This window comes from Eschrichtius robustus, chromosome 8, assembly GCF_028021215.1.
Source record: "Eschrichtius robustus isolate mEscRob2 chromosome 8, mEscRob2.pri, whole genome shotgun sequence".
Taxonomy (NCBI): Eukaryota; Metazoa; Chordata; class Mammalia; order Artiodactyla; family Eschrichtiidae; genus Eschrichtius; species Eschrichtius robustus.
Genome location: NC_090831.1, coordinates 88234647 through 88260786, shown reverse-complemented (window position 1 = coordinate 88260786; position 26140 = coordinate 88234647). Strand labels below are relative to the sequence as shown.

The window sequence follows — 26140 nt, the reverse complement described above, 5'->3', positions numbered from 1 at the left end:
ATGCAGTTTGAAGCTGTTATCAGGCTCATAAATATTTAAGATTGTTATCTTCTCTTGATAAATTAACCATTTTATCATTACGAAATGGACTTCTTTGTCCTTGGCAATATTCTCTGCCCTGAAATCTACTTTGTCTTATATTAATATCCACCCTGGTGTTTTGTTTGTTTGGTTTGGTTTGGTTATTTTTAGTGTTACCGTGGTACATCCCTTTGTGTCATTCTATGTTTACCTTATTTTATTTAAAGTGGGTTTCCTGTAGGCAGCATAGAGTTGGTTCTTGCTTTTTCATCCAATCTCTCAACCTCTGCCTTCAAATTGAAGCATTGAGACCATCTAAATTTAATGTGATTATTGATATGATTAGGTTTAAATTGACCATCTCACTGTTTTTCTTTTTTGTTCCACTTATTCCTTTTTCCCTTTGTTCTCTTTTTCTGCCTACTTTTGGATTGATTACTTTTTTGTAACAGCTTTTTTGAGATATAATTCACATCTCATACACTTCACCCATTTAAAAAGTGTGCAATTCAGTGATTTCTAGTATATACAGAGAATTGTGTAACCATCACCATATTTACAGAACATCACCCCAGAAAGAAACCTCATACCTTTAGCTATCACCCCCAAATCCTCTCATTCCTACCCCTCCCCCAGCACTAAGCAATTACGAATCTACTTTCTGCCCCTACAGATTTGCCTAATCCGGGCATTTTATACAAATGGAATCATATAATATGGGCCTATTGTGACTGGCTTCTTTCAGTTAGCATAGTGTTTTCAAGGTTCATCCATGTTATAGTATATATACCTACTTCATTCCTTTTTATCAATGAATTCTGCTGTATGGATATACCACATTTGTTTATCCATTCATCAGTTGATGGACATTTTATGGATAACGCTGCCATGAATATCATGGTTTTTTTTAGACATATGTTTCATTTCTCCTGGGTATATTCCTAGATGTAGAATTGCTGGGTCATATGGTAACTCTGCGTTTAACTTTTTGAGTTGCTGCCAGACTGTTCCAAAGTGACTGCCCCATTTTACATTCCTACTAGCAATGCATGAAGGTTCTAAATGCTCCACATTCTCTCCAACAGTTGTTAATATCCGTCCTGGTTGGTCTAAAGCAATATCTCACTGTGGTGTTGATTTGCATTTCCCTGACAACAAATGATGTTGAACATCTTTTCATGTGCGTACTGGCCATTTGTTTATCTTCTTTGGTGAACTGTTTATGATTCCATTTTATCTCCTCTGTGGCTTATTAGGTGTAAATCTTTGTATCATTAATTTAGTGGTTATTTTAGGTTTTATAGTATACATCTTTAATTATCACTGTCTACCTTCAAGTGATGTCCTATCACTTCATGTATATTCAAGAACCTTACACAACTACACTTCCATTTTTCCACCCCCAACTTTTGTGCTATTGTTGTCACATCTCTGGTTAGAATAGATGGTCTCTTCTTTGTAGTATGCTGGTGCTCTGTGACCCTGAGGGAATAGGACTTGTCATGGGAAACTAGAGGAGGGGAAGAAAATGGGTTCATTTTTTAGCATTTTGCATTGTTTCTGGAGGGCAGGCCTGGTCCAGCTATCAGGATCACCAGAGACAGCATCAAGAGGGGCCTGGATTCAAATGCAGGGAAGAGGAGAGGAGATCTTAGAGGGATAGACATCCTTCAGAATCCCTGAGGCGCCTTCAACAGGTTCCTGATTCTCCTGAGGGTTTCCCTGGCTGTGTCCCTCAGCATCCACATTGCTGGGTTCATGACTAATAAGTTTGTCAGTTGCAGTGATTACATGTGAATCAGGGCAGGGCAACAGAGAATCACGGCTTGGTAACAGACAGACTTGGACTCAAATACCAGCTGTACCACTTATAGATACATAACCCAGGGACAAGATCTAAACTCTCATGAGCCTCAGTTTCTTCACCTATAAAATGGGATTAAAAATTCTTACCTCCTAATGTTGCTAAAAGGATTAAACGAGCTGATGGAGGAAAAAGTGGCCAGCATGTGACATAACAAGCACTCCACTAATATTTTTATCCCTTCTATATGACTCATTATCTGCATTAGCCAATTGTACTTTTACATTCCTTATGTTTCTTGGGAGTTCATAATTCAGGGACTACGCTGAATTTGAGAGCCTTTTTCCTCTTCATACTATGAAAATTCTAGTGAGTTCACATATTTTTATGAGATTGTCACAAACTCCCTACTTTGCAATATGTAGACCCGCCATTTATTGGGCTGACACAAGGCCATGCATGTGCTAGGTACCTTGCATGCCTCATTTTCAAAGATAATTATCAACCCCACAAGGATGGACAGGATTTCCCAACCTTGGCACAACTGACATTTGAAGCCAGATAATTCTTGGTTATATGGGGGCTGTCCTGTGCTTTGTAGGATGTTAGCAGCATGCCTGGCTTCTACCCACTAGGTGCCAGCAGCATTCCTCAGCTGTGACAATCAAAAATATCTGCAGACACTGCCACATATCTCCCAGGGTGCAAAATCTTCCTCAGGTGAGAACCACTGGGAGGGGATTGGTGTCATTCCCATCTACCTGCGAGGAAGCCACAGTTCAGAGTAGTCAGGAGCTCTGCTCAGAGTCACACAGCTACCAAGTGGTAGAGGCAGGATTCAAACCAGAGTCCAGCTGGCTCCTAATTCCCGCATTACAGTGACTCGAGATATACTCTTGTCTGCAAAAATGGCCTCAAATACTTTGGACATCCTTAGCCCTAAACTCTACCTTTTGTGCTGAAGGTGCCTGGACTCTGGACTCTCCTCTCTCAAAACCAAAAATAGACCCAAAAGGAGAGACTAGATAGTCATTATTCACAGACAGGGCTCAGAGGGATGAGTGCAACATACTGCACGTGCGAGATCTCAGTTCCCCGACCGGGGATTGAACCCGGGCTACGGCAGTGAAAGCCCGGAATCCTAACCACTAGGCCACCAGGGAACTCCCTAAACATACATTTTCTTGATATGAGGGGTGTTATGGTTTGAATCACATCCTCCAAAAGATATGTTGGAGTCCTAATCCCCGGTACCTGTGAACGTGACCTTGTTTGGAAACAGGGTCGTTGCCAATATAATCAAGTTAAGATGAAGTCATTAGGGTGGCCCTGAATCCAACATGACTGATGTCCTTATAAGAAGAGGAAAATTTGGACCCAGACACAGAGGAAATGCCCTGCGAAGATGGAGGCAGAGGTTGGAGTCATGCAGCCATGAGTTAAAAATCATCTGGGGCCACCAGAAGAGCCAAGGAAGGATCCTCCCCTAGAAGCTTTGTAGGAATATAGCACTGTCGACACCTTGACTTCAGACTTCCGGCCTGAAGAGAATACATTTCTGCTGTTTTAAGGCACCCAGTTTTGTGGCACTTTGTTACAGCAGCCCCATGAAACTACTACAGGAGAGCGCTCCCCAGCTGTGGCAGCCCCAGCACCCCATATTTTGATTTGACAGTGAGTCTTGTTCCCCAGTAAGTTATAGTATCTGGCCATTAGCCAAAGTCATGAAAGCTATTTAACTTCCCTACAATAAACCCTCAAGTTAGATTATGCATCCCACTGATTATATGGCTGAGATAGTGATCTGGCAGCGACCTGACAACTCAGGGGACTTCCTAGGTAACAGTTGCCCACTCAGATGCCTTCACCTGGTGATTCAGCGGCAATAGCCTGGTGTGTCAGCGCCTTATTTTTCTTGGAAATAGGAGGTACCATGTCACCCCGAGATAAGGAGGAACAACTTGTAGAATCTGACTCAGTGGCCTTGGTTAACTTCAGGTCATGAGTAAACAGACAGAGGGAAACAACCTCAGACAACCATGAGTGAGATATTTACATAGGAAATTACCCAAGGTAGCCAATCGAAAATCCAAAGCAATTTGTTCTGGGTGAGTAGACAGGCAGTGGCAAATAGACTCATATGAATTCCAAAATTCTTTGAGGTTAAATCAGCCCTTAGAATCATGTGCATCCCAGACAGATGTTTCATCTTTCCCTGCCCAAGCCCCATAGGATGTTCCAGGTTTAAAGGACTATATGGAGAAGTGAATTTGGGAAGTGTTCTGTACTTTAATCGCTCTCTGGAAAGTTTGTAAAACCCCATTATCATATTAAAGACTTTGAGAAATTCTACTGGAAAGACACCCATTCAACTCCTTAGGGGGGACGCAGTAGAACACGTTTTGGACTACTGATAGATTTCAACCCATTTATGCTGCAGAATTTGAGGCTGAGGCCCAGAGTAATTAGATGCTCTTTCAAAGGTCACAAAGAAAGTGACCTTGAGTGACTCAACTGTGGTCTTCAGATTCCAAACACATTGCTCCTTCTATGTTTTCATCTTCCCATTAATTAGTTTATTAGTAAACATTTGAGTGCTACCATACAGTGATGTGGGAATATAAAAATCAATAAGGCAGGCCTTGCCTTGTATGTAAGTTACTGTTTCCAGAGTGTATGAGCAACAGAATAACAAATGATGGAGAGGTTACGGGGATAGGAAGGGAGGGAGAGGACGGCTGACTTTGGGATGGATAGAGAACCTGTCAGTCTGGAGGTTTCAGATTCGGTCACTGCTGTTGTAGTGAGTCCCATCATCAGGGCCCATCATCCCTGCTGCCCACAGCCCCTACTGAGGGTAGGGTGGCCAGAGCCCTGATGACTGAGCTGCCCAGGAGGCTGTCCACTAACCTGGCAAAGCTGACTGGAGCAGGGGTACCAGCCCACAAGCCTGCCAGACACTCACAATATGCCTGTTCCCCCCAAATGGGACGACCAATCTGATTCCTTCAAAATTTGAAGTGGAGGCTACAGAGACGAGGCAGTGATCAGGGAAGCTGAAGATGAAAGAACATCTCAGGAGAGTACGGTAGGGAGTGTCCTGAGGGGTCCCTTGCAAGCCAGGGAGATGAGGAAGCGAGCTGTCTTAGAGAGCAGAAGCTGGGAGGCTGGGGGCGGGAGGGGGGCGGTGCAGGGCAGCACAGCAGAGAAGCAGAGGTGAGCACGGGTTCCAATCCATACCCTCCTAGCCACAGCTGCTCCTGATCCGGTTCCGGGGACGCCTGGCTGCATCAGCTCTGGGTGCTGCATTTCCAGGAGGCCCCGTGGCCCTTGCTGCCCCCATCCACCCTACTAGTCTTGGTTAGTAAAAGTGCCTAACTCCCTTTTCTAAAACTGTGGTAAAATACAGTTAACATAAAATTTACCATTTCAAGTGTACAGTTCAGAATTTAAGTACATTCACATTGCTATGCAACCATCACCACTATTCATCTCTGGAACTTTTTTTTAATCTTCCAAAACTGAAATTCTGTACCCATTAAACAATAACTCCTCATTCCCTCCCCTCCTCCCAGCTCCTGGCAATCTGCTTTCTGTGTCTAGGAATTTAACTACTCTAGGTACCTCATACAAGAATTGCCCTTTTATGTGCAAATAGAGATGATCATACTGAGCGAAGTAAGTCAGAAAGAGAAAGACAAATACCATAGGATATCACTTATATGTGGAATCTCAAATATGGCACAAATGAACTTATCTACAAAACAGAAACAGATTCACAGACGTAGAGAACAGACTTGTGGCTGCCAAGGGAGGCAGGTGGGATGAGGGAAGGACTGGGAGTTTGGGACTTAGCAGATGTAAACTATTACATATAGAATGGATAAACAACAAGGTCCTACTGTATAGCACAGGGAACTATATTCAATATCCTGTGATAAACCACAATGGAAAAGAATGTAAAAACAAATGTCTATATGTGTATAACTGAGTCACTTTGCTGTACAGCAGAGACTGGCACAACATTGTAAATCAACTGAACTTCAGTTAAAAAAAATTTAAAAAAAGAATTGCCCTTTTATGACTTATTTCATTTAGCATAATTGTCCTTCTATGACTGACATTTCAAGAATATATATATGTATAACTGAGTCACTTTGCTATGCAGAAGAAATTAGCACAACATTGTAAATAAACTATACTTCAATAAAATTTTTTAAAAATATGACTCTTATTTCATTAGCTAATGTCCTCAAGATTCATCCATGTTGCACTGTGGGTCAGAACTTCCTGTTTAAGGCTGAATAATATTCCATTGTATGTAAGTATCACATTTTGCTTACCCATTCATCCATTGATGGACACTTGGATTGCTTCCATTTTTGGCTACTTGAATAATGCTGCTGTGAACATAGGTGTCAAATATCTCTTTGGAATCCTGTTTTCAATTCTTTTGAGTGTCAAGACACCTGTGGGGCGGGCAGGAAGAAACAGGGGCTGCTAGGGCTCAGATGGTGAGCATTCCACTGCAGTCCGAGAATGTGGGGTGATGAGGGACTTACCCTTGTACATAGCTTTGTGTGTGCTACTCTCCTGCCCTATACCGTCGGGAGCCTCTCTCTAGGCAGAGACGAAAGATCAGTCTGAGGCACAATTTCCAGGCACTCTTGCTTTCCCCTTCTGTCTCCATGCTTTTCAAACAGGGTTTCTAGAATGTAAGCTCCACGAAGGCAGTGATCGGCCTGTTCTGTTCACTCGCCCATTTCTAGCACCTGCTGAGTGCCTGGCAAAAAAAGGCAGGTTCCTATGTTCTTCTGTCTGTCCTCTCCATAAATTTTCACTCCCTTCGTTTCGTTTTTTATCAACCAAAGTTTATAGTTTACATTAGGGTTTACTCTTGGTATTGTACATTCTATGGGTTTTGACAAATGTATACTGACACATATTCACCATTATAGTATCATACAGAGTAGTTTCGCTGCCCTAAATATCCTCCGTTCTCCAAGTATTCATCCCTCCCTCCCCTCAACCCCTGGCAACCACTGATCTTTTTTACTGTCACTATAGTTTTGTCTCTTCCAGAAGGTCATATGGTTAGAATCATACAGTACATTGCCTTTTCACATTGGCTTCTTTCACAAAATAATATCCATTTGAGATTCCTCCATGCCTTTTCATGGCTTGATAGCTCATTTCTTTTTAGTGCTGAATAATATTCTATTGTCTAGATATATCACAGTTTATCCATTTGCCTACTGAAGAACATCTTGGTTTCTTTAATTTTTGGTAATTATGAATAAAGCTCATATAAGCATTTGTATGCAGGTATTTGTATGGACATAGGTTTTCAACACCTCTGAGTAAATACCAAGGAGTGTGACTGCTGGATTGTATGGTAAGTGTGTTTACTTTTTTTTTTTTTTTTTTTAAGATTTTTAGAAATTTCATGTAATGTCTGAAACATTTATATTAACATATTTCCATACAAATAACCCAATAAAAGTTTAGTATTAGTTGTTTTGTTTGTTTTTTTATACTGCAGGTTCTTATTAGGCATCAATTTTATACACATCAGTGTATACATGTCAATCCCAATCGCCCAATTCAGCACACCACCATCCCCACCTCACCGCAGTTTTCCCCCCTTGGTGTCCATATGTCCATTCTCTACATCTGTGTCTCAACTTCTGCCCTGCAAACTGGCTCATCTGTACCATTTTTCTAGGTTCCACATACATGCGTTAATATACGATATTTCTTTTTCTCTTTCTGACTTACTTCACTCTGTATGACGTTCTCTAGATCTATCCACGTCTCAACAAATGACTCAGTTTCGTTCCTTTTTATGGCTGAGTAATATTCCATTGTATATATGGACCACACCTTCTTTATCCATTCGTCTGTTGATGGGCATTTAGGTTGCTTCCATGACCTGGCTATTGTAAATAGTGCTGCAATGAACATTCGGGTGCATGTGTCTTTTTGAATTACGGTTTTCTCTGGGTATATGCCCAGTAGTGGGATTGCTGGGTCATATGGTAATTCTATTTTTAGTTTTTTAAGGAACCTCCATATTGTTCTCCATAGTGGCTGTATCAATTTACATTCCCACCAACAGTGCAAGAGGGTTCCCTTTTCTTCACACCCTCTCCAGCATTTGTTGTTTGTAGATTTTCTGATGATGCCCATTCTAACAGGAGTGAGGTGATACCTCATTGTAGTTTTGATTTGCATTTCTCTAATAATTAGTGATGTTGAGCATCTTTTCATGTGCTTCGTGGCCGTCTGTATGTCTTCTTTGGAGAAATGTCTATTTAGGTCTTCTGCCCATTTTTGGATTGGGGTGTTTGTTTCTTTGATATTGAGCTGAATGAGCTGTTTATATATTTTGGAGATTAATCCTTTGTCCGTTGATTCATTTGCAAATATTTTCTCCCATTCTGAGGGCTGTCTTTTCGTCTTGTTTATGGTTTCCTTTGCTGTGCAAAAGCTTTGAAGTTTCATTAGGTCCCACTTGTTTATTTTTGTTTTTATTTCCATTACTCTAGGAGGTGGATCAAAAAAGATCTTGCTGTGATGTATGTCAAAGAGTGTTCTTCCTATGTTTTCCTCTAAGAGTTTTATAGTGTCCAGTCTTATATTTAGGTCTCTAATCCATTTTGAGTTTATTTTTGTGTATGGTGTTAGGGAGTATTCTAATTTCATTCTTTTACATGTAGCTGTCCAGTTTTCCCAGCACCACTTATTGAAGAGACTGTCTTTTCTCCATTGTATATCTTTGCCTCCTTTGTCATAGATTAGTTGACCATAGGTGCGTGGGTTAATCTCTGGGCTTTCTATCTTGTTCCATTGATCTATGTTTCTGTTTTTGTGCCAGTACCATATTGTCTTGATTACTGTAGCTTTGTAGTAGAGTCTGAAGTCAGGGAGTCTGATTCCTCCAGCTCCATTTTTTTGCCTCAAGACTGCTTTGGCTATTCGGGGTCTTCTGTGTCTCCATACAAATTTTAAGATGATTTGTTCTAGCTCTGTAAAAAATGCCATTGGTAATTTGATAGGGATTGCATTGAATCTGTAGATTGCTTTGGGTAGTATACTCATTTTCACAATGTTCATTCTTCCAATCCAAGAACATGGTATATCTCTCCATCTGTTGGTATCATCTTTAATTTCTTTCATCAGTGTCTTATAGTTTTCTGCATACAGGTCTTTTGTCTCCCTAGGTAGGTTTATTCCTAGGTATTTTATTCTTTTTGTTGCAATGGTAAATGGGAGTGTTTCCATAATTTCTCTTTCAGATTTTTCATCATTAGTGTATAGGAATGCAAGAGATTTCTGTGCATTAATTTTGTATCCTGCAACTTTACCATATTCATTAATTAGCTCTAGCAGTTTTCTGGTGGCAGTTTTAGGATTCTCTATGTATAGTATCATGTCATCCGCAAACAGTGACAGTTTTACTTCTTCTTTTCCATTTGTATTCCTTTTATTTCTTTTTCTTCTCTGATTGCCGTGGCTAGGACTTCCAGAACTATGTTGAATAATAGTGGTGAGAGTGGACATCCTTGTCTCGTTCCTGATCTTAGAGGAAATGCTTTCAGTTTTTCACCATTGAGAATGATGTTTGCTGTGGGCTTGTCGTATATGGCCTTTATTATGTTGAGGTAGGTTCCCTCTATGCCCACTTTCTGGAGAGTTTTTATCATAAATGGGTGTTGAATTTTGTCAAAAGCTTTTTCTGCATCTATTGAGATGATCATATGGTTTTTATTCTTCAATTTGTTAATATGGTGTATCACATTGATTGATTTGCGTATATTGAAGAATCCTTGCATCCCTGGGATAAATCCCACTTGATCGTGGTGTATGATCCTTTTAATGTGTTGTTGGATTCCGTTTGCTAGTATTTTGTTGAGGATTTTTGCATGTATATTCATCAGTGATATTGGTCTGTAATTTTCTTTTTTTGTAGTGTCTTTGTCTGGTTTTGGTATCAGGGTGATGGTGGCCTCATAGAATGAGTTTGGGAGTGTTCCTTCCTCTGCAATTTTTTGGAAGAGTTTGAGAAGGATGGGTGTTAGCTCTTCTCTAAATGTTTGATAGAATTCACCTGTGAAGCCATCTGGTCCTGGACCTTTGTTTCTTGGAAGATTTTTAATAACAGTTTCAATTTCATTACTTGTGATTGGTCTGTTCATATTTTCTGTTTCTTCCTGGTTCAGTCTTGGAAGTTTATACCTTTCTAAGAATTTGTCCATTTCTTCCAGGTTGTCCATTTTATTGGCATAAAGTTGCTTGTAGTAGTCTCTTAGGATGCTTTGTATTTCTGCGGTGTCTGTTGTAACTTCTCCTTTTTCATTTCTGATTTTATTGATTTGAGTCCTCTCCCTCTTTTTCTTGATGAGTCTGGCTAATGGCTTATCAATTTTGTTTATCTTCTCAAAGAACCAACTTTTAGTTTTATTGATCTTTGCTATTGTTTTCTTTGTTTCTATTTCATTTATTTCTGCTCTGATCTTGATGATTTCTTTCCTTCTGCTAACTTTGGGTTTTGTTTCTTCTTTCTCTAGTTTCTTTAGGTGTAAGGTTAGATTGTTTACTTGAGATTTTTCTTGTTTCTTTAGGTAGGCTTGTATAGCCATAAACTCCCCTCTTAGAACCGCTTTTGCTGCATCCCATAGGTTTTGGGTCGTCGTGTTTTCATTGTCATTTGTCTCTAGGTATTTTTTAATTTCCTCTTTGATTTCTTCAGTGATCTCTTGGTTATTTAGTAACGTATTGTTTAGCCTCCATGTGTTTGTCTTTTTTACGTTTTTTTCCCTGTAATTCATTTCTAATCTCATCGCGTTGTGGTCAGAAAAGATGGTTGATATGATTTCAATTTTCTTAAATTTACTGAGGCTTGATTTGTGACCCAAGATGTGATCTATCCTGGAGAATGTTCCGTGCGCACTTGAAAAGAACGTGTAATCTGCTGTTTTTGGATGGAATGTCCTATATATATCAATTAAATCTATCTGGTCTATTGTGTCATTTAAAGCTTCTGTTTCCTTATTTATTTTCATTTTGGATGATCTGTCCATTGGTGTAAGTGAAGTGTTAAAGTCCCCCACTATTATTGTGTTACTGTCGATTTCCTCTTTTATAGCTGTTAGCAGTTGCCTTATGTATTGAGGTGCTCCTATGTTGGGTGCATATATATTTATAATTGTTATATCTTCTTCTTGGATTGATCCCTGGACCATTATGTAGTGTCCTTCCTTGTCTCTTGTAACATTCTTTATTTTAAAGTCTATTTTATCTGATATGAGTATAGCTACTCCAGCTTTCTTTTGATTTCCATTTGCATGGAATATCTTTTTCCATCCCCTCACTTTCAGTCTGTATGTGTCCCTAGGTCTAAAGTGGGTCTCTTGTAGACAGCATATATATGGGTCTTGTTTTTGTATCCATTCAGCCAGTCTATGTCTTTTGGTTGGGGCATTTAATCCATTCACGTTTAAGGTAATTATCGATATGTATGTTCCTATGACCATTTTCTTAATTGTTTTGGGTTTGTTTTTGTAGGTCCTTTTCTTCTCTTGTGTTTCCCACTTAGAGAAGTTCCTTTAGCATTTGTTGTAGAGCTGGTCTGGTGGTGCTGAATTCTCTTAGCTTTTGCTTGTCTGTAAAGCTTTTGATTTCTCCATCAAATCTAAATGAGATCCTTGCCGGGTAGAGTAATCTTGGTTGTAGGTTCTTCCCTTTCATCACTTTAAGTATATCATGCCACTCCCTTCTGGCTTGCAGAGTTTCTGCTGAGAAATCAGCTGTTAACCTTATGGGAGTTCCCTTGTATGTTATTTGTCGTTTTTCCCTTGCTGCTTTCAATAATTTTTCTTTGTCTTGAATTTTTGCCACTTTGATTACTATGTGTCTCGGCGTGTTTCTCCTTGGGTTTATTCTGTATGGGACTCTCTGCGCTTCCTGGACTTGGGTGGCTATTTCCTTTCCCATGTTAGGGAAGTTTTCGACTATAATCTCTTCAAATATTTTCTCTGGTCCTTTCTCTCTCTCTTCTCCTTCTGGGACCCCTATCATGCGAATGTTGTTGCGTTTAATGTTGTCCCAGAGGTCTCTTAGGCTGTCTTCATTTCTTTTCATTCTTTTTTCTTTAGTCTGTTCCGCAGCAGTGAATTCCACCATTCTGTCTTCCAGGTCACTTATCCGTTCTTCTGCCTCAGTTATTCTGCTATTGATTCCTTCTAGTGTAGTTTTCATTTCAGTTATTGTATTGGTCATCTCTGTTTGTTTGTTCTTTAATTCTTCTAGGTCTTTGTTAATCATTTCTTGCATCTTCTCAATCTTTGCCTCCATTCTTATTCCAAGGTCCTGGATCATCTTCACTATCATTATTCTGAATTCTTTTTCTGGAAGGTTGCCTATCTCCACTTCATTTAGTTGTTTTTCTGGGGTTTTTTCTTGTTCCTTCATCTGGTACATAGCCCTCTGCCTTTTCATCTTCTCTATCTTTCTGTAACTGTGGTTTTTGGTCCACAGGCTGCAGGATTGTAGTTTTTCTTGCTTCTGTTGTCTGCCCTCTGGTGGTTGAGGCTATCTAAGAGGCTTGATGGGAGGCTCTGGTCAAGTGTGTTTACTTTTGCAAGAAACTGCCACACTCTCCTCCCAAGTGGCTGCACCATTTTGCATTCCCACCAGCAGAGAATGAGAGTTCCTGATGCTCCACATCCTCACCAGCACTTGGTGTTGTCTAGTGTTTTGGATTTTGGCCAGTCTAATAGGTATGTGATGGTATCTTACTGTTGTTTTAATTTGCAATTTCCTAATGACATATGATGTTGAACATCTTTTCATATGTTCATTTGCCATCTGTATATATTCTTTGGTGAGGTACCTGCTCAAGTATTTGCTCATTTTTAAATTGGATTATTTGTTTTCTTATTGTTGAGGTTTAAGACTTCTTTGTGTATTTTGGATAAAGGTCCTTTATCAGATATGTGTTTTGCAAACAGTTTCTCCCAAGCCAAGAGTGTGGCTTGTCTTCTCATTGCATTGACCACCTTAGTTTTAAAACGGCAATGAAACCAGCAGGAATCCCCTTATATGTGGGGAATCTTAACCAGTGGTGCTCATCACAATCACCTGATGCAGACTTTCAACATTTTTCTAGGTTTGGACCCCACCTCTGAGATTCCTGTTCTATAGATTTGAAGTGAGACTCAGGAATCTGTTCCTTTAAAAAGCCCTCCTGGTGATTATGATGGTCAGCTCCATCAGGAACCATGACATTAAAGACAGAATTTCAGACACCCTCAGCAATGGGAAGATGGTCCCATCAGGACACCTTGCAGGGTGCTGCCTATGCGGCCCTCCTACCTGCCCTGTTCCTCCACAGCACCATCTGAAGCCCAGGTGAGACTCAGACCTCTATCATTCCCTGCTAATTGGACATCTCCACCTGCCATCTCAAGCTCACTTCCCCAAGCTAAACCCATGATTGTCCCCCTCCTCACCTGCAAACCAGCTCCACATCTGATCTTCTGACCTTGGAAGATGGCAATTCCTATCTTCCAGCTGCTCAGGTCAAAACTCTTGAAGTCACATCTACTTCTCTCTCAGACACATCTAATCTATCAGCAATGCCTGGTGGCTTGGCCTTTAAAATAAAACCAGGATCTGATGACTTTCAACCCCTCTGCTGCCCCCACTAAAGCAGGTCTCCCTGCTTCTGCCCTTGCCCCTTCCAGTCTGTTCTCCACCCTAAGCCAGAGTCAACTATAGAAACGGAGGTCTGAGCACGTCCTCCTCCGCTCACAACCCTCCACTGGCTCCCATCTCACTCAGAGTAAAAGCCAAAGTTCTTACAACGGCCTGTAAGTTTCCTCACAGTCCTTCTTGCCCTCACATCACCCCGGCAGCTCTCTTATCTGCTATTCTCCTTCCTGGTCCTTCCAGCCACACAGGCCTTTGAAGTTCCTCGAACATGCCAAAAATATCCCGCCCCAGGGCCTTAGCGTTGCTGTTCACTCCTTCTGGAATGCTTTTCCCCCAGGGAGCCACCGGGCTGGTTTCCCCAGGCCCTGCAGACCTTCACAAGCCACCTGTCTAAAATTTCAAGGTGCCCGCCCCCTTTGCCAGGGCTGCTATCTTTATTTTTCTCTAGAGGACTTAGCCCTGGTTTATTACCTGCTGACTTGCTTATTTCTGTCTGGCTCCTCCTCCTAGATGCCAGAGCCATCAGGCGGGGCTGTCATTCTATTCTGTCCACTGCGGAGCCCAGGAGCTTAGAACGAGGCCTGGTGCCCAGTGGTTCTCATCCTCCGCACTCCTCTCTTCATCATGTCCTATCCATCTCCCACGGCCTGAGGCCCCTCTGTCTTTTTACTCTCTCCCATCTGCATCTCCCTATTTGGTGTCCACTCCCTGGAACTATTGCTAAGAGCTGGGGGCCTTCTCCCATCTGATGCATCTTTTTTTTTTTTTTTTTTTTTTTGGCTTGTGGGATCTTAGCTCCCCGACCAGGGATTGAACCCTGGCCACAGCAGTGAAAGCGCCGAGTCCTAATCACTGGACGGCCAGGGAATTCCCTGATGCATCTTCCCAGCTGCCAAAGGCTTCTTTCTAACAGGCAAGTCTATGGCAATCCTTCCATGACACCCCTTAACTTTCAGAACAGGGTTCAGACTCCCTGGCTTCAAACCCAAGGTCCCTGCTGATACGGTCTTGTCTGCTTCTGCAGCCTCATCCGGCCCCTGCCCACGTCCACACATCTTCAACTCTGTAGGCGGTTTTTTCTCTCCTGCCTTTGCACATGTGTTCCTTCTGCCTGGCAGTGCCATCCTCACTCCCTGAGCCCCAGGCCCTCCTACTCTACATCCAGCAAGCCCCTATTTAGCCTTCCTATTCTAGCTGACGGAACCTTCTAGGCCTTCTAAGAACCCCAGTCATATCGACAAGCCCTTCCATGGGTCCCCTAACCCCTGCTGAGTATACTTCAGCAGCCCCGCTCTGTATAACAGCTAGTTATTTGTGTGTCTGTTTCCATCATTAGTCCATTCAAGTTCTCTGCATGCCTGGTTTCTTACACTGGCCCTGGCACTGAACAGTGCTATATATATTTCACATGTTTCCTAGATGAATAAGTCTCCAGAAATGCAAAAACATGGCCTGAGTCTGCAGTAATGCTTCAAAAGTCCATGGCACTTTTGCCAGCTAATGAACTCACTATTCAATAGTACCAAGAATGTTCCAGAATGCATCATTGTTAAGTGTGCCTAAAAACTAGGACAGAGGAGATAGCTGACCTGTCAGGGGTACCTGTGTAGCTCAAACTGGACTGGCTAAACAGTCTCTCCATATTTTTACTACTCCTGTGTGTGTATGTATATGTATATGTAAATATATTAAAATATATACATTTACATGTACGTATGTTATATACACATGTATCTATATGTGATTGAAGATCCTGGAAATATTCTCTGGGGCATGGCTGGCTCACTACCCTATAATAGCCTTTCACATCTGGTTGAGACTCCTGCATTCAGGCCAGTGAAGGAACAAACCCTCAAAACAAACAGTCATTTTCCCCCAAAGTCTCTAGAACTAAAGTCTTTACTCAGATGTCTGTTTCTAATTGGTAGGGCCTCACTACAAAATTTCTTTCACGTTAATTTGGGTCCACTTTATCCTGTAATCATGGAAGCCCCCAGACTAATATTCTCGTGAAAAATTCTGATATGTTGAAGACAGTAATTACATCTATGACATTAGCTATTTTTAACTTTTCCAAAATTGTCCATGTGATGCTGACTAATGATTTAACATCTATGAGCATGTTGTTCATTCATTCATTTTCATTTAGGGGCTCTGCCAGTCATTCAGCCAATAATGCTCACTGGGTGTTTACTAGGTCAGGGAAACATATGATGTCCAAGGAAACACGTAAATGAAATGCTTAAATGATACATGCTGTGAACAAAATAAAGCGTGCCGATGAGACAGAGCCCTGGGACGAGGGCCTGCTGCAAATCAGATGAACAGGAGCACGTTTCTGCAGAGGTGACATTTGAAATGAAAGCTGATGACGAGAGGAGCCAGCCATGCAAGAATCGGAGGGAAGGAGGGGAGAGCAAAGCAGTGGGGACACACAGTGGGACACGGTCCTTGCCAACATGAAGGATGCAGGCCCGATCGCCACTCCTCCTCCTCTGGCAGCCTGGTCTGGTGCCTTCCCCTCCCCCGCCCACCCTCTGCCCTGCGGTCCTTTGTTGGTGCAGCCGTCTCCATGTCGCCCAAGACACAGCTCCCGGGGCCGGCCCAGAGGTGGCTCACCCTTTCACCTTGTATCTATTCACAGCGTTTGGCAAACAGGTGAAGGTCAGTAAATGCTTGTGGCGTTGCTGAATAACAATGATTTGACCACAAAGCAGATAATGGCCAGATTATGTGATAGAGGTTCACAGGGCTGTAATGGAAAAATGAATTTCCAGAACCAGAAGAAACGTGTCTTTTAATTTTGGGATTATCTATAAATGATTCTCAGGGGGAAGAAACACATGCAGTAACTAACTATCAGGAAGGATTTAGATCGTAAAGTCGTGAAGGGGAAAAGTGAGAGTGATTTGGAGCATTGCTGAAAATGGAATTTTATGTCTTTGCTGCTAACTCCATCAGCCTCAGTTCTGGAAACCATCACCAGCCCCAGCTAGGAGGGCTCCGTGCACTGGGCACGGTGAGGCTGCAGAGCCTTCTACGCTTTTGAGCGCGGCCAGAGTCCATCACAACGCTCCTGTTGGCAGATGAGACAGGACAGCCAGGTGTGTGACTCGGCCGGTGGGGACCTGATGTGCCCACAGGTGCAGCCAGTGTCAAAGGGGCAGACACACCCGAAACACCCCGAACCCTGACCAGTTGTGCGATTTGTCTCTGATGACCCCAGCACCTAAAAATAGTACTAGAAATATAATTTGATAACTTCTGATCTAAAACCCCACAAATTGGCTCATCTAGGGAGTCATTTTTGTGTCAACAGCAAATACCTTTGTGGCATTTCTAGAAGGTGGAGCCCGAGGGGTGTGACTCAGACATGCTACTGAAAATCTTTGGTTAAAAGTAATAATAGGTAACATCTATGGAGTGCTGACTATGTACCAGGTGGGGAGCCAAGTGCCTTACCTTACTTAATTCTCTCAGCACACCTATGAGATAGGCATTGTTACTAATCTCCTTTTACAGACAGGCAAAATGAAGCTCAGAGAGGTTAAAAAGCTGGCCAAGATCACTCAGCAATGGGAGGCATTTTTCCTCTGGCCACGATGTCGGTATCTCTACAGCAAGGGTCCATTCTCTTATCAAGATTGGTACTATTCTAATCCTATTTGCAAGAGTGAAACAATATGGCATATATTTATACGGCAATAATATTAACCTTTAGAGCTCCTTGCTGAAATTGAGGCACTGGTTTGAATCCTATGGTGGGAGATTCCAGATCTTGTGCTTTAGAAATAAAATCAACCAAGTCTGTATTGAGTACCTGCTGTGATAATAATAACAACCGCTAAGAGTGAGCACTCACTAGGTGGCAGAAATGGGATTCAAGTCCAGGGAATCTGACACTTTTAGACAAATTATCGGGGCTTCCCTGGTGGCACAGTGGTTAAGAATCCACCTGCCAATGCAGGGGACACGGGTTCGAGCCCTGGTCTGGGAAGATCCCACATGCCGCAGAGCAACTAAGCCTGTGCGCCACAACTATTGAGCCTGTGCTCTAGAGCCCGCGAGCCACAACTACTGAGCCCGCATGTTGCAACTACTGAGGTCCCCGCGCCTAGAGCCCCTGCTCCGCAACAAGAGAAGCCAACGCAATAAGAAGCCTGCGCACCACAGCGAAGAGTAGCCCCCGCTCGCCGCAACTAGAGAAAGCCCGTGCGCAGCAACAAAGACCCAACGCAGCCAAAAATAAATAAATAAATAAATAAATAACAAAAACCCACAAATTATTGAATAATTTAAGAACATTTTGAGTTTTGATTTTTAGTATTAGTGGATAAAACCCAGGAAAACTCTTTAGGGTCTTCCATACTCTTTAATGGTATCAGAGTCCCGGGAGTGGAAGACTTAAGACGGGCCACACTAAGCAGGATCACCTCCCTGACGGGGTTGGGCCCTGTGCCCGGCTGCAGCCCAGCCTTCTTCCTGCCGTGGATGCAGTGACAACAGTAGCTTACCTCTGCCAAGCCTCATCTCACCCCCGTCCTAGGTTGGGCATCCTCAGCAGGCATCTTGGCTCCACGTGGCAGGGAAGCTGAGAGGGGCCCAGCTCTGCTGGATGGTCCACAGAAGTCCTTTCCATCATGGGTTGAGCATCATGCTCTGTTCTTACCGAACCCTTTCCTCCCAGTGGCTCCTCCTCTGAACAGAATGGCACAGCCTCAAATTTATGAGTCTTATTCCAGTGATGAGGCCACAATCTCCTTTCAAGGTCTCTCTGTGGAAGGAGTATGTGGAAATTAGCAAGTTCACTGCCACTGGAGATTTTCAAACAGAGGCAGGACAAGAGCTCGTCGGGGGGTTGTGGAGGGGATTCGGCAGCCAAAGGGACATCCATGTCTTCTGCGATCCCTCCCATGTAAAGGCTGACTGCTCGCAAAGGCAAGGGCCATCACTGTTGATGAAACCAGCCAGCTGGTGCTGGTTTTAGACCCGGGGAATTCTAGGAAGCGGTATTCACAGAGGGGCTTGCAGTAAGCCCAAATCCTGAAGCTTCTGCAGGCGGCTGCTTTGTCTGTGGGGATATTGCAGGAACCATGACATAAACCACAAAAAGTTAAGCCCAAGCCTTTTTTAAGCAGAGCCAGGTGAGTGGAGGGAGCATGAAACTCTGAGACAAGGGAAAGCAGATGATGGTGGATTCTTCGCAGGGCTGTGCCCCGTTCTAGCTGTGCTGGGTCCTTTCTCTGTGCTCTCACGCCTCGTTATTATTCATGAGGCCCCGTGTTTACATCACACTTGCAGCATACGGTGTACTTCTGCCTACCTTAGGTCGTTAAGAACTTTGTGATGGGCAAGTGGAGGCTCCATTGTGCTAAATGACTTGCCCAGGGGCAGAGCGAGTTTCCAGCAGAGACTAAATTCAAGCCACGCTCTCCCGGCTGTGAACTCGGTCCACTACAAGGCAGCCAGCTCTGAGCCCTGCAGAGGCAGGGAGGGCGCAGCCCCCTGTGAACCCAGCAAGCAGCCCCAGTGAGGGAACAGATGTTCTCTTCGCCTTGGTCCAGCCAAGAAATCTCATAGACCCCCAGGTCTCAGACTCTGGGCATCCCATTATAACCCAGCAACCCTGACCCCAGACCCAGTGACAACACTGGAAGGCCAATGCCTGGAGAGGAGGAACCAGCAAGAGGCATCCAGACAAAGAAAAGAGAGAGGGAAGGAAGGAACTCATGTTGTTGAGGCCTCTGTATTGGCAGACATTATTATGTCTTAGACAGTTTATTTTAATGGTAAACTATTGATTCAAGTAAAACATACATGAAGAAAAGTGTACAGATCATAAGTGTATAGCTTGATGAATTTTCACAAAGACAACACACCCATGTAACCAGCACTGAGATCAAGAAGCAGAACACTGCCAGCACCCCCAGAAGTGTCCCTTGTGCCCCCTTCTAGGCACCACACCTAAAAGGTGACCCCTACTCTGACCTCCAGCAGCAGGCACTGGCTTTGAGTGTTTCGAAGTTTACATATATGGACACACAATAGGTACTTCTTGGTGTTGGGCTTCTTTTTCTCTCAACACCGGTGGTGAGATTCATCCTTATTCCTGTGTGTAGTTTGTTCGTTCTCGTTGCTATACAGTAAGTACTCCACTATATGACTATACCATGATTTATTTACCATTCACTGTTGGGGGACATTTGGGTGGTTTCCAGCGTTTGGCTATGGTGAATAGTGCTGTGAACATGTGAACATTCTCGTGAATGTCTTTTGGTACCTATATGCACTCATTTCTCCTGGGTTTATAACTAGAAGTGGAATTGCTGTTACATGACTTATGCCTGTTTAACTTTATAAGAAACTACCAAATAGTTTCCCAGCATGGATGTACTGATTTCCACTCCCACCTGCAGTGTATGCGTGTTCCGGTTTCTCCATATCCTTGCCAAAACTTGGTATGATTGCACCAGGCACTCTGGGTGTGTCCTTTTGAGGCAGTCTGGGTGGTGGTTAAGAGTATGGACTCTGGAGTCAGACAACCTGGGTTCTTAACCGGACTTCACCCTTTTACTAGCTGTGTGACTTTGGCTGACTTCCCTAACCACTCTGTGCCTCAGCTTTCTCATCTGTTAAATGGGAATAACATCAATAACAATTGTCTCATCCTCTTAAGGTTGTTGTGCATTTATCACAACGCCTGTCACATAGTTGTCACTCTACAAATGTTAGTTCGCACAGTAATTCCAAGTGGGCACCAGGAGGTCTTCATAGTAGTCTTTAGGGGGCCCCTGGAAAGCCCCTCCCCCTCAGCCTCCTTCATGGCCCATAGCCAGGGTCCCCATGGATAGGGTACCAGGTGGTGCTTGTGTCTGTGCTAGATGCCCAGGGAGGGGGATTCCCACACCTGAGGAGTGAACCAGCTATGAATCAACTGAATGTGAAGAAGAATGGGGAGGGGTGCGGGCATGACCAGAGTGGTAGAGGGTGGGTAGGGGGCAGGTTTCTCATCTCAAAGCGCTTCCCAAAGAAGAAGGGCTAAAAGGGATTCTATGGCTTGTACTGACAGCTGCCTTTTGGCCTCTCTTCTCATAACTTTCCCAGCTCCTCCCCCCCACACACAGTTCCCTCATTTCTTTGGAAGAGCTTGTGGTTATTTAGAAGGTAAAAAGAGGGGTAAACATCTAAAACATTCAGAATAATGTGGAGAGATTGAAATGGAGCGACGATTGGTCTGATGGGCTACACTTGTAAGTAAATGAAAGCCTAATCAATATTTTTTTAATTTATTTTTTAGAAATGATTGTTTCCTACCCCCATTTAGTTTTGTCTTTTAATTCTTGCCAGGATAGAAGTTCTTCCATTTTTAGACCAAGCATTGTTGTGAATCATGCTACATTAAAAATGAAAATTTGCACTCATGGCCACTAACAGTGCAAGGAAATAGAAACACAATCCTCTATTAAAACTGCATGAGACTAACAGTGCCCTGAAGAAAACTTTTTAAAGAAAACTACTCCTGCCATTTTTGGGGGCCAAAATACACATTAAAGTTTCCCTTCTTGGGGTCGCGACTAACTGAAATAGAAGTGGCTTCTATGGAAAGGACATGGTATGACAGGAATCACTGAGTTCAGCAGGGGGAGACCTGAGAAAATCCCTTAGGCCCTCAGAGCCACTGTTTCCTCATCTGTGTTGGGGCGGATTTGACCAGCAGGTCTCAAACAATTGTTTCTAGCTCCACCATTTGGAGATTGTAAAAGCAACTTGGCCACTGGAGAATACCTGCCTAATTTTCTCTCCTAAATTTCTTTCAACACTGTCCGTCTTGGCCCATTTTTCCCTGAATCCAGCATCAGAATACCCCACTGCCTCACCAGCCTTCCCTCTTTGCTGTCCCACCAAGGGAGAGGTTGACTCCTAAAATGCTGAGTGACTCTCTGGCAGATCCCAGCAGGACAATGACAGAGGCCTGGTCCCCACCCCATCCCCAAATCCATCCCTAAAAAACTGATGCCCTTCTCTTGAGACTCTTTCTTTTCAACTCTAAAACTAAAATTCCTAGGTGGAAAACACTTCTTTTCAAAATTTTAGTAATAAAATAAAATCTAGTCTAGAGACCAGTCCTTCACCTCTTATTTCCAGGGGAGAAACCGGATACCCAGGTGGGGAAAGCAGTTTCCCCCAAGGTCACGCAACTGTTCGTGACAGAGCCAGGACTAAACTCCAGGTTTTCCTGTCAACATGATGGTGTGTTCATTAACCAGAGAAGGGAAAGGACTGAACATTTCTGAGGACCTGTTATGTGCCATGAATCCCGAATGACCTGGGAAGATTGATAGATATCATTGCACCCATTCTACAGATGAGGAAACCAAGGCTCAGAATAACTTCACCAAATTATTCTTGGTGGCAGGAGAAAGCAAAATTTTCCCTACTTCCAAAATCTTGTTTTACCCCCCTGTGCTCTCACTTTTAGTTCGAAAGAAGAATTTTTCCTCTGGAAATTTTCTTAGTAAGAAAACTTAAACATTTTAAAAAAATGGATCTTGGACTAGAAGGTGAGATCTTAAGGGGGCCCGAATGTGAGGGAAATCGTTTAGTGTTAGACAAGATGAATAATTTGTTGTTTGAGGGGACAGGAGGGTGGAACCAGAGAGCTGACAAAAGGCCACATATGGGTCTCAATATGACCCCTCTTGAGACCCCAGCAAATTTAACACATCTCTTCAACTCATGAAAGGCTTGAGTGTGGGGAGATTTCTTAATGGAAAATGGTGAAGGACAGACAGAACCAAGATGAGTCGTGTGGGAGTGTGAGACTAAGGAGAAAACCCCAGAGAAATCACAGGGAGAGCCCAGCTCCCCCAGAGCCAGGGTGTTAATTAGGTTTCAGGTCAAATTTTCCAAGGAATTGGGGCAGGAGATGGGCAACCAGCTGACATCTGATTCCCATGGTCTGAGGCTGATGATGCCAATGAAAACTGTCACCTAGGCCAACTGCCACCTCTAACCTTGACTCTTGGGGGACCTTTTCTCTTGCCTAGTGAGTTACAGCTTCATTGCAGGAGGTCTCACAGACCCCCATGAACACACACACATATACACACACACACACACACACACACACACACATGCAGCATCAAGCATACCCCCAAGGGGCACGTCCCCTGAATTTCCTTGCCAGCAGTAGGGTTTTTGCAGGATGTCACGTGTGCATTAGCCTTAGATTTCATTTAAAGCACCAGCTCACAACTCTGACTCCAAGAATATTTATTGGGTGCAACGACATGAAATGCAGAGACAAATGTGTCTGGTGGCTGCGGGGGCGGGGGGAATGGCTGTCGGGTGGGGCAGGAGACCCAGGGACAAAGCGCAATCCTGTGGCTACAGAGCGGCCTGCCCCGGGCAGAGTGACAGCACGAGGGGGCGGGGGCTCATTGTGCTCGGCGGCGGCAGGGAAAGCCCCACGGAGGCTGTGATGGGAGCGAAGGACAAGGAATCATGTACCAGGAGCAGCAGGAGAAAAGGCGGGATCATCCAGATGGGAAAATCAAGACTTTGGTTTAAAGGTAGATGTAGTTTGGAGGGCAGAGTCAGCTAGAAAAACAGAGGGACAACCAACCTGGGTCAGAGAAGGACATAACCGATTCTCAAGAGAACTGGCGACAGGGCTTCTTCTTCCCACAGCAACATCATTTTAATTAGTGTTGTTTTAACTTACCCTTAGCGTTAATGGCTTAGAGCCACCCATTCCCCAGGCAGCATCCTGGCAACCCCAAATATCTGATCTAATTTTATCCCTGAGAAATTTGGATTTAGAAGAAAATGTGCAGAAGCCTCGCTTGGGAGGAGGCTGGAGGAAAACAGTAACTCCAGGCCCCTGGAGAGCACACGGGGTGGAAGAAGAGACTGGGGGAGGGTTTCCAGTGGGTGAGACCCACAGAAGGGCGCCGTGTGTCTGAGTGACAGCATTTTCTGCCACCGCCCAACTACTGTACTTACCCAGCTCTGGGAAGGGTGACACAAGTCTCTGGAATGTGTATCTTATTTTTGTCCTGCCTGCGTTTACGGCCATAAAACGAGGTCTCTCCCTTCAGAGCAGAAAGGACTAATTAGTCTGGTTGATCTGGGCAGGAACACTGCCTGCATTTTCCTTGGGTTGGTACCTTTTTAGGCCATAAAAGGGTGCATCCCAGGAAGCCTCGATGGGTGTCCACAGTTATATGCCCCAGTGTGTGTGTCTGTGCAGAGAGCTGTGTTCACAGCTGTACCAAGGGTACACAGGGACAGGTACAACCGTGACACTATGACTCAGGCCTGACGATGGGTGGAAGAGGAGACAGCACATATTAATATAAAAATCAGCCCTCCCGGGCTTCCCTGGTGGTGCAGTGGTGAAGAATCCACCTGCCAATGCAGGGGACATGGGTTTGAGCCCTGGTCCAGGAAGATCCCACATGCTGCGGAGCAACTGAGCCCGTGAGCCACAACTACTGAGCCTGCGAGCCACAATTACTGAGTCCTTGTGCCACCGCTACTGAAGCCCGCGCGGCTAGAGCCTGTGCTCCTCAACAAAGAGAAGTCACCGCAACGAGAAGCCCACGCACCGCAACAAAGAGCAGCTCCCACTCGCTGCAACTAGAGAAAAGCCTGCGCGCAGCAACGAACACCCACCGCAGCCAAAAATAAATAAATTAAAGAGAAAAAAAGAGTTAAAAAAAAAAATCAGCCCTCCCTCCTAGGCCAGCAGGATGCCAACCTTCGCCACTCCCTGCTGATACCAGGCTGTCCTGATGCTTGGCGATTTCTCCTCAGTAATCTAATGTTAACGCAAATTGACCTACAGGTTCAACGCAATCTCAGTCAAAATCCCAGCAGAATTAAAAACGTCTGCTCTGTGAAAGACACCGACGTCATTAAGACAAGCCACAGACTGGGAGAAACTATCTGCAAAAGACAGATCTGATAGAAGACTGTTATCCAAAATATACAAAGAACACTTAAAATCCAACAATAGAAAAGCAAACAACCCAGTTTAATAATGGGCAAAAGACCTGAACAAACACCTTACCAAAGAAGATATACAATGGCAAATAAGCATACAAAAAGATGTTAAACATAACATACAAATTAAAAAGACCATGAGGTATACTAAACACCTACTGAAGTGGCCAAAGTCTAAAACGCCAAATGCTAGTGGAAACGCAATATGATACAGCCATTTTGGAAGACAGTTTGGTAGTTTCTCACAAAACTAAACACACTCTTACCATATGATCAAGAAATTATGTTCCTTGATATTTATCCAAAGGAGTTGAAAATATAGCCACACAAAAACTACACACAGATGTTTTGGGTAGCTTTATTTATAATTGCCAAAACTTGGAAGCAACCAAGATGTCCTTCAGTAGGTGACTGGATAAATAAACTGTGGTACATCCAGACAATGGAATATAATTCAGTGCTAAAAAGAAATGAGCTATCAAGCCATGAAAAGGCACAGAGGAACCTGAAATACGTATTACTAAGTGAAAGATGCCAATCTGAAAATGTTACATACTGTGTGATTCTAACTCTCTGACATTCTGGAAAAAGCAAAACCGTGGAGGCAGTGAAAAGATCAGTGGTTGACAGGGGTTGTGGGGAGGGAGGGACGAATAGACGGCGCACAGAGGATTTTTAGGGCAGTGAAACCACTCTGTATGATGCTATAATGGTGAGTATGTGTCATCATACATTCCTCCAAACCCACAGAACGCACAGTACCAAGAATGTAATATAAACTATGGACTTTGGGTAGTAATGATGTGTCAGTGCAGGTTCATCATCGCAGCTAATGTACCATCTGGAGGGGATGATGATGGTGGAGGAGGCTGTGCCTATGGGGGGCAGGGGGTGGACGGGAAATCTCTGTACCTTCCACTAAGCTCTTCTACGGACCTACAGCTGCTTTTAAAAACATCTGTTACGTACTCAAAGAAAGAAAGTACTATTCTTGCTCTTCTGACTTACAGATGCATCCATTACATCTAAAGGTACCCAAATGGACATAGGGAGTCCTCTGGCTTGCAGAAGGGAGGAACTTGTTCCAAAACACACAAACACAAACACAAAAACGAAAAAACTGGGCAAAACTGTAAATAAGAAATGGAAACATGGTGAAAGCTGTCATCTCCTAGACTTTATAGGTGTTAATAATGTATTTTATCACATCTTATCTAGTGGAACATTTTCATATAGCATCACAATGCCGATTAAGTTGTGGCATCATTTTGAGACCAATCATTGAGAGTTTAAAGAGAAGGGAATTAAATAGTTGAGGTGTCAACATTATGAGCTCTTTAAAGGCCCAAAATTATCATAGCTTCGTGAACTAGAAATAAAACGGCCACTGAAGCATCCTGCAGGTTGTAATTTCTAATAAGGTAAATATTGATCACTACAATCCACACGAATGAAAAGCTCTTTGAGGGCCCCCCCCCCCACTCTGTTGTACGAGTGAAAGGATTCTTGCGTCCAAAAAGTAAGAAAGCTACTTTGGGTTACCCGTTGCAGTGACAGGTCCATTTCTTGCTATGACCTTATAAGGAGCCATTG

General features: G+C 43.5%; 1 long non-coding RNA gene across 1 annotated transcript in view; it reads right to left on the bottom strand.

The window, feature by feature from the left end:
• Window positions 1–18060: 18060 nt before the first annotated feature.
• LOC137768073 (uncharacterized) overlaps window positions 18061–26140 on the bottom strand; it is a 103851-nt gene continuing 95771 nt past the window's right edge. The window contains exon 7 of the long non-coding RNA XR_011074708.1: window positions 18061–18314. This is a non-coding gene — a long non-coding RNA (uncharacterized lncRNA). The remainder of the gene's footprint in view (window positions 18315–26140) is intronic.